Genomic DNA, 13,015 nt, shown 5'->3' on the forward strand with positions numbered 1-13,015 from the left:
GAAACAATCTCGTATAAAAGGATAAATTACTAATGGACTAAGAAAGTGTTAAGACATTTCTTTTTGAATGAAGTTCTCTGAGCCTCACACCAACATAAGGTCAAAATAGACAGATGTATGTACACCAAGGATGGTTGTTTTACTGAACATGCACCTGCCATGGTATAATTGTAATTCAAACTTTTATTTTCCTTGACTTTCATTAAGGGTCAGTATTAGGAATGGCTATATCAAAGTGGGCTTCATATCTTTTGTAAAATTATCATTAAAGGTAATTTATATGAAGATGGTGACATCTCTTTGAGACACCAGAATCAGCCCTCTTAATGAGTTGTTATGCTTTCATTTATTATCTAATAAGATTATTATAACTCATTGTTGCTTCTCTTTTAATTTGACTAACAGAAAATTCAGAGAAAAGCTTTGGTTTCACTTTAAAAGGCTTCTCCAGGTTTAGAGTATCCTCTGCCTTTCATACCCCCTTCATTTTTTATCTTTGGATATTGCTGTATGTCATTAAAATGCTTACTTCAAGTAATCAGATATGTAAATTTTAAATTAAAAAGTAATTCTAGTAGCTCCTTTTTGATAAACTAATCACAACAAATGGGAGTGTGTTTAGGATCTTGTTATTAAACACATAATACTATTGTTTTATTAGGTTACAAACAATTAAGATAAAATTATTCATATACAGATTAACTGTAGATGAACTTTTGGATGATATCAAATGATCACATTGTGAGTTAATAATTTGGTTTTAAATTGGCTTATAACTGAGACAAGAAGCAAATGCCACAGAAACTGTTATTGAATAAAATACTTCATAGTATTTAGAAACATCTGTGAGTAAAGAAGTACATGATGCTTTACAATCTAATGAAAATTCTAATGCAGTGACTCTTAGTTAAGAACTCTTTCAACAGGAAACATTCCTTTTACTTTGTACAATGCCACCAAGAGGAAATAAGCATATAACACCTGTGTTGTCTATTTAGAACACTTAAATTTGTGCACAGAGACTCAGTGACCTGAGCCAGAGCACAAATAATTCCATGCAAATGAAGGACCAATGTAGCAACTATGATAAATTGCAAGGGCTAGAAGCAGTTGCTGTTGGTAACCTTTTCCTAAATGATGAGACCAAGTTGAGGGGGAAGAACAATCCTAGACTTCAGACACTTTTGCAGGCACCACAAGAAACCAAACCAAACCTGGCAAGTAGAGCATTTCTGCAAAAAACAAAAAAACAAACAAACAAAAAAACCAAAAACCTTCTCACTCAGGACAACCAGTTCAAGCATGTCATTAAAGGTGCCTGAGTGAGGAAAGGAGAAGCGACATAGTTCTTAGGGTTTGGGTTTCTCTACTCGGAGACCTTGTAGCAAGTTTGTGGTAAGGAGCCTCGTTCTGAATCTCAGCCTCAGAAAAGAATCCATGAGTTTGAAAACAGTTTTCTTTTTAGCGAAGGTAAAGAAAACCAGAGTTAGCTTAAGAAAAAGCTACTAACATTTGCAATTTAGTCAACAAAGTTACTGAGATATCACTCTTTCTTTAAATCTTATTTTGGGGCACTGGTTCCCAGTTTTCCTGTGCCTCAGGTTGATGCAGTATACACTAAAAAGACATTGTTGCCTGGCTCCTACCTCCAGATGGTCTCATTTAATTAGTATGAGAGGAGACCTGGGCATAATGATTTTTAATAGCTTCCCTCGATGATTCTAATTAGAAGCAAAGTTTGAGAACCAATGTTCTTCATTAGGATAAAAACACTCGACTACTTTATTTCTAGAAATTAGCTCATCCTATTAGTGTCCTGTGGCTTTTTCTTTGAGATTTTGGGAGTCCAGTCACACTTTTATTAGGGGAGAAAACTTAAGTTCTCATCATGCTGCCATGTTTACAAAGACTGTAGAGCTTCCCTAACTGCCATAGACTGAGTGTTCGTGTACCCCCCAAATTCATATGTTCAAAACCTAATCCCCAATGCAAAGTTATCAGGTGATGGGGCTTTTAGTGTCTGATTAGGACATGAAGTTGGGGACCTCATGAATAGGATTAATGACCTTACAAAAGAAACCACACAGAGATCTCTGCTGCCACAGAAGGACACCAAGAGAATTCTGCAGTCTATAACGGCAAGAGAATCCTCACCAGAACTAGACAATGCTGGCACCCTGATCTTGGGCTTCCAGTCTCCAGAACTGTGAGAAATAAATTTCTCTTGTTTGTAAGCCACCGACTCCACAGTATTTTTGTTATAGAAGCCCAAATGGATGAAGACATTTACCTAACTTTTAACTTCTGTGTGAGATTTCATAAGTACAGGAGCTGAAAGAACCTTAAGAACATTATGCTAAACAAAATAAGCCAGTTATACTAAATGAAATAAGCCAGTCACAGAAAGGTAAATCTGTATGATTTCACTTGTATGAAGTGTCTAAAATAGTCAAATTAATAAAGTCAAAGAGTTTGAACAGTGTTTTCCAGGGTCTGGGGGTAAGGGCAAATGGAGAGCTACTAATCAAAGGGCATAAAATTTCAGGAAAGCTAGACGTATAAGCTCTAGAGATCTGCTGTGCAACACTGCACCTCAAGTCAATCATAATGCGTTGTGTACTTAAAATTTTGTTGAGGGTAGATCTCATGTTAAATGTTCTTACCATAATAAAATAGCAATCCAAAATGATCTAAATAAGTTACAGGGATATAATGTACAGCACAGGGAATATTCGGTAATACTATAATAATTTTATAAGGTGTGTAATCTATAAAAATACTGAATCACTATGTTGTACATCTGAAACTAATACAATATTGTAATTCAACAATTGTAGTTCAATTAAAAATAAATAAAAATGATCTTAACAAAAGTCAGTTAAATGAATTTACATACACTCTGTTATCTAAATTAAAAATACATTTTATTTATGAATTCCAGATACAAATATACTTAAGGAAAAAACTGCCCTTAGGTTCGTAATCATATGTTAGCACTCAAGTGCCATAGCCCAAATCAGCATCTAACTGTGTGGGTCAGAAAAATCTGAAAAACATTGGATTGAGTGATGTTGCACAGGCTTATTTACTTTTAAGACTTCTGAGAGTTAATGTTATTAATTTTCTTCATTCTTTAGCAAGGTAATAGTTTATAACATACTCCTCAAAAAAATGCATACAGCCAAGAACAAAAACAAAATTTACTGTCATTGCAAACCACTGAGCTGTTTAATAACTGAAGTTATCACCTTCTTTAATCAATGTGGATTCACTATTTTCCAGCATAATTTGCTTAAAGTAAATGGAGTTTGTCTCTTTGCCAGTCAAGTGTATCTAATACTCCTGTGACATTGTATCAATCTGGTTGCTCTCCCTACCATGTAACTTTCCTGTATCACTCATTTCACTCAAATCACCCAGAACTCTTAGGACAGTCCTAGAAGAGCTACATGGAAACTTTTCCATTGGCTCAGCCTCTGAAGGTCACTGTATACCATGCAGCCTTCTCTTTACTGTGCAGATCAGAGCCTTCACAATGAACTCACTTTACTTCTCTCCCCACCACCTAATGTTTCATATCTTCACTCATCATCCCCTTTCATCTTGTACCAGAAGTAACTCCTTCTTTCAAGGACAATACCTTGATCACCACCCCCTCCCTCTTTTTTTATTCCTATATCCTCTCTTTAGGTCTTGATCCAGCATTTTACATTTTTCCCTTTTTTGAATATTCATTCCCTCCTTCTCTACACATTTTTACTGGCATGATGATATGTCTACCGTTTCCTAAAACATTCCTCCTGTAAACTTTTGTATTAAGATCACATATTTAGGTCCTCATTCCTTTCACTGATCATGTTCTCTCTTTCCATTCACAATCATGTCAGACTCTTGGCCTTTACAACGTAGCTTCTGCCCTTAACCATCACCTTAAAACCATCTTCTCACTGGTTTTGTGACACAAACAATGAGTCTTCTATAGAGGGCTGGCTCCATTTTCTCCATGAGCTCCCGAAACAAAAACATTCTCCAAAGCGTTTATATGTTCCCTTTTCTCCAGACTGCCCCTCTTCCTTTATTATTTCACTAATTTCTAAAGATTTGACCATCATTTCTTGACAAATGTTTTCCCAGTGTGGATCGCTAACACCTTCCAACCACCCCATTTGTTTTCCCAACTACTTGTGTGCTTCTTCACGATAATGTCCTGTTTTCATTGCAAATGTGACCTCTTTCCTCCTTCCTTTAAACTAGCCTCTCTTTCTGACGTCAATGTTTCCGATAAGGGCAAAATGCTCCACCTTATTCAGGTTTGAAAAGTTAAAATCTCTCCTTTTTAACGTCACCATTCTACATCCTGTTGTTAATAAGTCTTAACAACTCCACCTTCACTACATACTTTCATATATATCATCATTTCTCTTCTCATCACCATTACTTAAGTTTTGGCCCTTGGTAACTCTTGCCACGAGCAGTACAATTATCGGATGAGTTCCTCCTACTCCAGTCTATCCTATAAATCTCTATCAGATAATTTTTCCAAAGGATATTTAGTCCTGTCACTCTCTCGTTCAAAAGCCTCTTTAGTTCCCAATTTCCTAGTGAGCAATAGGTAAAGAACCTCTGCAAAGAGGCTCTCATCTACCTTGCCAGCCTAATCACAAATAATCCATACTTAAAATAAATTCACTGTTACCAAAGTTATATAGTTTCCCCTAATCTGGTTCAAAGTGTACTACTTACTCTGCCTCAGGTACCTTCTCTTTCTTTCTCTGACAGTCATGACATAGCTTAAATTTTTCCACCTTACCAAAGTACTTTCTTAGTCATGCATTCAACTATTGCTGGGCTCCTCGGATATGTACTAGTGATACAATATACCATAAAACACAGTTCTTTCTCTCAGGAGCTAACAACCTATTTACTCCAATGGAATGGTTACTCCGTTCTCTGAATTTCTGTAACACATTATATCTTTCCCAGGGTACTAATCCATAAGGAATTTTATCATAATTATTTGTATATGAATCATAGAGTTATTCACCAAATTGCTTTCACGACTTCAAAAGAAGTTGTATAAAAACACAGTATTGGAGAAATGTTTGTAATTAAGTTACTAAATAAATTCTAAATAAATGACATTTAAATTATATTTGTTTGTTTTAGCAATTTTGCAAAGCATTTTTCTGAGCCTACTTTTTAAATGGGTGGATATGTCTTTCTTAAACGACTAAAGACATTCAAATTATTTTTGGCTTTCTAATTTTTTTTCCTGATGTGTTGCAAATCTTGCTGAAACTTGCATGCTACTAATGCAGATATATTAAATATAAAATTTTCTAGGGAGCAAGCAAATATTACTCTGACCTATATATTTAATATGCTAATCTGGTGCATCCTTCCTGGTCTCACTTATTTCCCCTATTTCTGTTTGTCACAAAATCGTTGACTAATTGAATTTTTAATAGGTCTAAGGACTGCAGAGAGAGAAGCAGGCACTTATTAACAAACCTTCCTTTTCAAAGGTTAGAGTTTAGAGTACATATTATCCCTACAAATTATCTATATAGATCATTATTTTATTACCAAAAATGATCTTACATGACCCCTTAAGGTAATTTCAAAAATAGAATAAAGGAAGTATAAAGAAAAGCTATTCACTTTGGCCTCATTAGGGACTAATCACATCTAGAGAGTATAAAAAATACGAATTGATTTCCCAGAGACAAATGAACTGGTCCTTACTTCCAAAACCTATCCCTCTACTTCAAGATGGAGCCATAATGGCTAATCAATACTTTTAGCTTGTCCAGCTTCTCTAATCTCATTCACAGATGTGAGTAACTATCGGATAAAATGAGTATACAGTGATGACACTGGAGTGTACAGCAGTGAAATTGTTATCACTAATTTTTCACAGTGATAATAATATAACAATAGCCAGAAAGCCAGCCCATCCTCTTCCACAGGCTCCAGCGTGGGAGGCCCAGGGAGCACTCAATACCTCTGACCAGAGGAGAACCATCCTTCCCCTCACAGAGACACTGACTCAACAGTGACATATAGACCAATGCTCTTTGTGAGAAATCCAGAAGCCAGTCTGGAGATTCCTGCACCCTAGGTCAGCATGACACCAGCCTTATCAGAGCCAACAGGAAAATTTATGGCATTCACTTACCTTAGTCCCTTTCCCCAGCTCAGCACCACACCACCAGGAGACAGTTCTAGCTTCCAGCTTCTCCCTGTGGAGAGAAAGAGAACTCTTGACCATATATCCAATATGCAGACAGGGAGCAGTCTAAGGTACTGGTTTCTGTCTCACACAACTTAGGCCACTGAAAGGACCCAGGCAGCAGACTTTAGAAGCCTGGGGGCACTGGAAATAAGAGAACTGGATGTTTACAGGAGCTCCAGAGAGGCTGAGGTATTGCAGATGGACATTAGAGGAAGCAAGAGGTTAAAATCGCCTGAGAAAAAGAAAATGGTAAATAACTCTAATTTTGAATTTGGATGCAATGAGTTCAGAGATGACACATCCATAGAGAAGGTCTGAGGAGCCCTAGGGTCTCAGGAAAATGAAAATTGAAACTGCACTGTGATACCACGACACACCTATCATAATGGCCAAAATTTTAATTGAAAATATCAAATGCTGGTGAGGATGTGGAGCAACAGGAACTCTTGTTCATTGCTGGTGAGAGTGCAAAATGGTACAGCCACCTTGAAGAGTGAATATGGGTAGTCTGACATCTTATTCTGGAATGTTGGTACTTTATATGGGACTCAGGAGATGGAGTAAAATGACATTACTACATGCTGCATCACTCCTTACTCTGGATTACATCTTATTTTTCACTTTATTACCAATTTTATCCTAGTTTATATTTACGTATGAACGGTTACATTATACTTACATAATGAAATCCAAATCAAACCCCGTTCTGAAATGATTCAGAATCTAAATAAAGCTCTGAGTTCAATGCGTCTTTGGAAACAGATTTTACACTTCATAGTCTTTACATTAGTTTTAAGTTCTCAAATATCTAAGTAGGAGCCCCTGTCATTTTCCCCTGCCATCTTGGGAACTAACAGGGAAGTACAGTAAGGGCATCCATCATGGCATTATTACACGTGCAGATTCATGCCCCCTTTTCTTTCCACCTCCCCAAGTGGGCCATGGTGTCTCCTTTCCTCCAGGAAATGAGCCTTAGAGTGGTTTCACAGTTCTTTCCTATTAATCTGAGAGGAAACTTCATGCTTAGGTTCATTTCCTTTCATTGTGTGGAACTCATTTCACCTGTCTGGTACTGCAGAGGGGCAACATTCAGATTCAGTATGGAGTCAGATTCGTCCTTCTCTATTACGCTGCTGCACTTGAACTTCACTGTGTTCTCCATCTCTGAAAGATGCCAAGATTACTTATCTCTGTCAAACTAGCTGCCCCAAGATGGCAGCTGGAAGATGCTTAGGCCCTGCCCGTGGCAAGGTGAGCCACAGCAGGAATTACAGCTTGTGCTTGAAAATATCTACACCATTATAGCCCACTCTTCCTCAAATTTTGGATCTTTGTTTTTTAAGGAACAATTCTCAGTGAACATGTTGGCCTTTAACCACAAATAAACAGCCCAACTTACCCAATTACTGAATAATACACCGAGAGTTTTAATAGTATTCATACATACTGTATTATTTTGCTGATTGGAATTAAGTAAAAAGTAACATATGAGAAATATTGCTACTTGGATTACAGAGCTTTGAAATATTATCTTTGTCACTTTTCTACTCCCCAACATACTTGTGCCTTATCTTTGTCACTTTTGTACTCCCCAACATACTTGTGCCTAAATTTAAATGTGTGTTTTGCATTTAAATGCAAAAACACATTTAAATTTCGTTCTCCCCTTTGCGGTTTCATAGTTCTTTCCTACTAATCTGAGGGGGAACTCCACTCTTAGGAGTGGCAGCTAGTTTGAACAAAATCTGACTCTATACTGAATCTGTTTCTTTTATTTTAACCTTCGTATTGCTCTTGCAGAACAGGGAATAATATTTGTCATGCTGGAGGTATATAGGAACATAATCTAATATAGAGCATGGTAGCAAGAGTTAATAATAATTCTCTGTGGTATACCTGGAATTTGCTAAGACAGTCGATCTTAAGTATCCTCACCACTCCCCCCCACACACACATCATAACTATGTGACATGATGGATATGGTGATTGTCTCGATGCAGTTCTCAAAAGCTGAAGACTTGTTCTCAGTGTGTAAGAAGATGGGGAGAAAGAGTCATGGCAGCTGATGATTGTTGCTATTTCAGAGTCAAGCACTTTAATTTCCAGATCCATATCTTATTTCTTTTTTTATCTGTAACACACAGAGCAGTGCCAAGAACAATCAATAACGTTTCGAACAAAAGAAAGGGCAATAGGGCCAGGTAGAAAAAAATAGGCATTACATTAGAAAGAAGCCTACTGATGATCTTTCTAGGAATATGGGTAGTCTGCTGTCTTATTCCGGAATGTTGGTACTTTATATGGGACACAGGAGATGGAGCAAGATGGCATCACTACATGCTCCATCACCCCACAAGCCAGGCAAGTGTGGGAAAACAGCTGAACACTACGAACTCCTCAGTACTTCCCGGAGTGTGTAAACGATGCTCCAGCTCTTCTTGCTCTTTTTCCTTCCCTTACAGGAAGCATAAGCTGCATTCCCTTGAAGTCCCATCGAGCCTCCTTGAGCTTCAGAGATTCCATTTAGAGTTAACAAGCCTAAGATGTGCTCGCCTTAGCAGCACATATACTAGAGTTAGTGGTATAAGAACAGAGCCCCATACCATTTTTTCTACAAAATCCTGCTTATTTGTACACTAGAAACTGTGGTACCTTTAGATCTTCAGCTATACCACTTCTAGGTATTCACCCAAAGGAAATAAAGTCAGTTTCTCAAAGAGATATCTGCACTTCCACATTCACTGAAGCATTATTCCAGTTCAGCCTATTGGCCCCAGCTCATCTTCAAAGGTTCTAGCTTATCCTGCTCCTCCTTTTCTTCTCGATTTCTCTCCTGTCTTCCGATTCTTGCACCAGACAAAGACCAGCTTCACATAGACTGTTTAACTTTTCTCAATTGCATCAGATCATATCTTTATAATAAATGCCTTCCTATTTTATCCTCTGATCAAGCTCTGACTGCTAAAGGCATCAGTATGCAAAATTTATGTAAATTAAATTTTAATAGTTTTGATGTAAGAAGACTTAAAATTCACCAAAATATTAACTGTGATTTTATTTGGGTAAGTGGAACAGTGTGTGAATTTTTGTCTTCTTTATATATTTCATTGTTACCACTGTTTAAAAATGAACATGCATTAATTTTATAATTTAAATCAGCAACAAAATATAAACTTGTTTTTGCGACAATAAATCTGCAGAGCAAAGAAAAGGCAGTTACCTAATCGTGTGATTGTAAGTCTTCTTAATTCAGATAAATGCATCCTTAGGGGCTTTCTAAATGCTGATATTACAAAACATAGGAGTAGAAAGAGTTGTAAACAATTAGAGCTACATTTTCAATATGTTCTGCTAAGACTCAGCCACCAAACTTCATGAATGCTAATTTAAAAAAACTAGGTCATATTTCCCAGCTCTTTATACATCTTTTCATATGAAAGGAGTTTCATTTAAAAGACTTCTAGGCAAATTCATTGAAACTGTATGTTCAAACTGCAAATTTGAGCTTTTAGCAAATACATACACATCTATTGCATGTCATACACCCACACACGTACACTCAAAGAAATTCCTATTTCCAGTACCTAATTCCATATTTTGAATAAATTTAATAACCACCTTTATGGTTCACTTTAAAAATATACATAGGTAAATATATACATGCACTCACAATTTTTGAACTTTGAAATAAAGGTTTCTATTGAAGTAATAATCCTTTATGTGTTTCTAGCAAGTCACCATTTACAAAGAATTTATAAAAACCATGAAAAGGATATTTTTGTTTTTTAATTACAGATTATACTGAAGTCCAGAGAAATGAAGAAATGAAATGATGGTTCTCATCATATTTTGTACCCACTATTACTGACTTTTAAAACACTGTCACCTGGTTGTTTTCAAAAGCGAGCTTCTTTGACACCTCAGAAATTAAAGGAGGTATTTACCTCACGGAAAGAACATTCAAACATCCTGCAACATATTAGTTTTCTGCTGTTAGGCAAATTATTCTTATAGTTATTTGATATGCAGGCATAATAGTATGAGTTAGACTAATAAACGAATTACCAACATTATTAATGACAATATGAATTTGTAAATCAAAATAAATTATACATTAGCAACCTTAGAGTAAATAGACCATGAATATAGATGCCTTCCTATTAGATTACACCTATGTAACTTAAAATGATTTAACTATATTTTGTCAAGGAATTACTTTTTCAAATAGCATACTGCGCTGTTAGTTCTAATGGAAGAGCTTGGGAATGCTCTTTCCAAGGAATGACTGGGATATCTTTGCTCAAGACAAATATTCATAGATGTGCACTTTATTTAGGAAAGTCAAGAGCACAGTATGTCTATTTTTTCAATTTGATCTGGTGCAGAAGCCAGCACATTACAGCCAAACCATTACAGCCGTGGCCTCATCACTCCAGCTGGCTTAAAACTGTTAACTCTCAGGTGTGTATGACCTCGGCTACCAAGATTTACCTCAGTCCTGTTGCAGGCAGGTGATGTCTGCCAGGCCTCACTGAGACTCACCCTGTGTGTGTGTGTGCATAACAGAAAAATCTTTTGAATATGTTTTTCTGAATAGAGTGGTGGTCCAACTAATCAATTAAGCTATATTCCTATTGCTTGATTAATAAATATTTTCCTACATTATAAATTCTGACAGGATGGGCACCGTATTACTTAGATCACCTTCATCCATTCATTCCTAAGAAAATATCTGTTGTGAATTTTTTTTTTTTATCTGTTTGTCTTTTAGGGCCACACTGGCAGCATATGGAGGTTCCCAAGCTAGGGGTCCAATCTGAGCTGTAGCCACTGGTCTATGCCAGAGCCACAGCAACACAGGATCTGAGCTGCATCTGCAACCTACACCATAGCTCACGACAACACCAGATCCTTAACCCACTTAGTGAGGCCAGGGATCGAACCTGCATCTTCATGGATGCTAGTCGGGTTCGTTAACGACTGAGCCAAGATGGGAACTCCAGTATCTGTCGTGAATTATAAGGAAGTCAGAAATAATTACAACATCCATTTTATTCTAAAGGATCTTATAATACAGTGGACAAGCAAAAATGTGTGAAACTAAGTAATAAAAGGAAAGGAATGATGATAGAAATTGAGTCACAAATGATAATATCTGAGAGTCGGCCATGTTATGCTTGGAGAAAAATTCCAAAACTAAAACCCATTACTTCCAAATGCCCACCTGATTCTCTTCTAAACCCCATGGTGCCTCTGCCCATGGTTGGCTGAACCCTTACTTCCTAACTTGCCTTTTTAGTTTTTCCACCTGCATCTTGCTTTGGAGTCATGGGATAGACAGTATTGGCTACATGTCCTTACTATTCCCTCACACATTTGCTTCTATTTCCCTCTTTTACTGGTAATGGTATTCCTTGTAATGAAAGCATTGAAACGTAGATTGCTGCATAGTTTGGTCAGAACAATAAACCAACTGAAATGATTCCATTTCCAAAGAAGAATCAGAGCTTCTATATTAGTTATTTTTATGTTAATAGAATACCTTTGTCTGTGGACAAAGAAAACATAACATTAAAAGAATTTAATCATTTTTAACTGTACAGTTTTCTGGCATTAAGTACATTCACATTGTTTTCCAACCCTCACCACCAATCCTCTCCAAACTTTTTTCATCCTCTCCAGTTGAAGCTCTACACCCATTAGACACTAACTCTCCACTGCCTTCTCACCAGCAACCACCATCCTCCTTTCTGTCTTCACAAATTTGATACTCTAGGTGTCTCATACAAATGGAGTCATTTAGTATTTAGCCTTTTGTGACTGGCTTATTTCACTTACTGTAACATCTTCAAATTTCATCCATATTGTAGCATGTACCAAATTCTCCTTCAGGCTAGTAATATTCCATTGTATGCATGTACCACATGTTATTTATCTGTTCATAAGCCAAAACCCCTGGGTTTCTCTACCTTTTGGTTATTGTGAATAATGCTGCTAGGAACATGGGTGTACAAATACCTGTTTAAATCCCAGCTTGCATTCTTTTTTTTTTTCTGCTTTATAGGGCCACATGTGCGGCATATGGAAGTTCCTGGGCTAGGGGTCGAATCAGAGCTGTAGCTGCTGCCCTATGCCACAGCTACAGCAACACAGGATCTGAGCCACATCTGAGCAAGGCCAGGGATCAAACCCACATCCTCATGGATACTAGCTGGGTTTGTTACTGTTGAGCCACAACAGGAACTCCCCAGCTTGCATTCTTGGGGGTGTATATTCAAATGTGGAATTGCTAGATCATATGGTAATTTTATGTTTCATTTTTTGAGGAATAGCCATAGGATTTTCTGCAATGGTTGCACCGTTTTTCATTCTTATCTAACAGTGCAAAAGGGTTCCAATTTCTGCAATATCCTCACTAACACTTGCTAGCTTCTATTTTTTTTTTAATACTAAGCATCCTATTGGGTGAATAATCAAACATTTTTCATATAGGTATAGACACAAGTGTAATTTTTACCTCAGAATATAGTTATCTAATGACACATAAATACAAAAATCAGTAAATCTAGGAGTTCTGTGGTGGCTCAGCAGGTTAATGGTCTGGCATTGTCACTGCTGTGGCTCTTGTGACTGCTGTGGTATGATTCAGTCCTTGGCCGGGGAACTTCTGCATGTGGCAGGCGTGGCCAAAAAAAAAAAAAAAAATCAGAAGATCTGCTTGTTACTTTGTATATATTACATAATTATATTTTGATAGCTTTATGAGTTGGTATTAGGTTG

This window comes from Phacochoerus africanus, chromosome 16 (assembly GCF_016906955.1).
Source record: "Phacochoerus africanus isolate WHEZ1 chromosome 16, ROS_Pafr_v1, whole genome shotgun sequence".
NCBI classification, from domain to species: domain Eukaryota; kingdom Metazoa; phylum Chordata; class Mammalia; order Artiodactyla; family Suidae; genus Phacochoerus; species Phacochoerus africanus.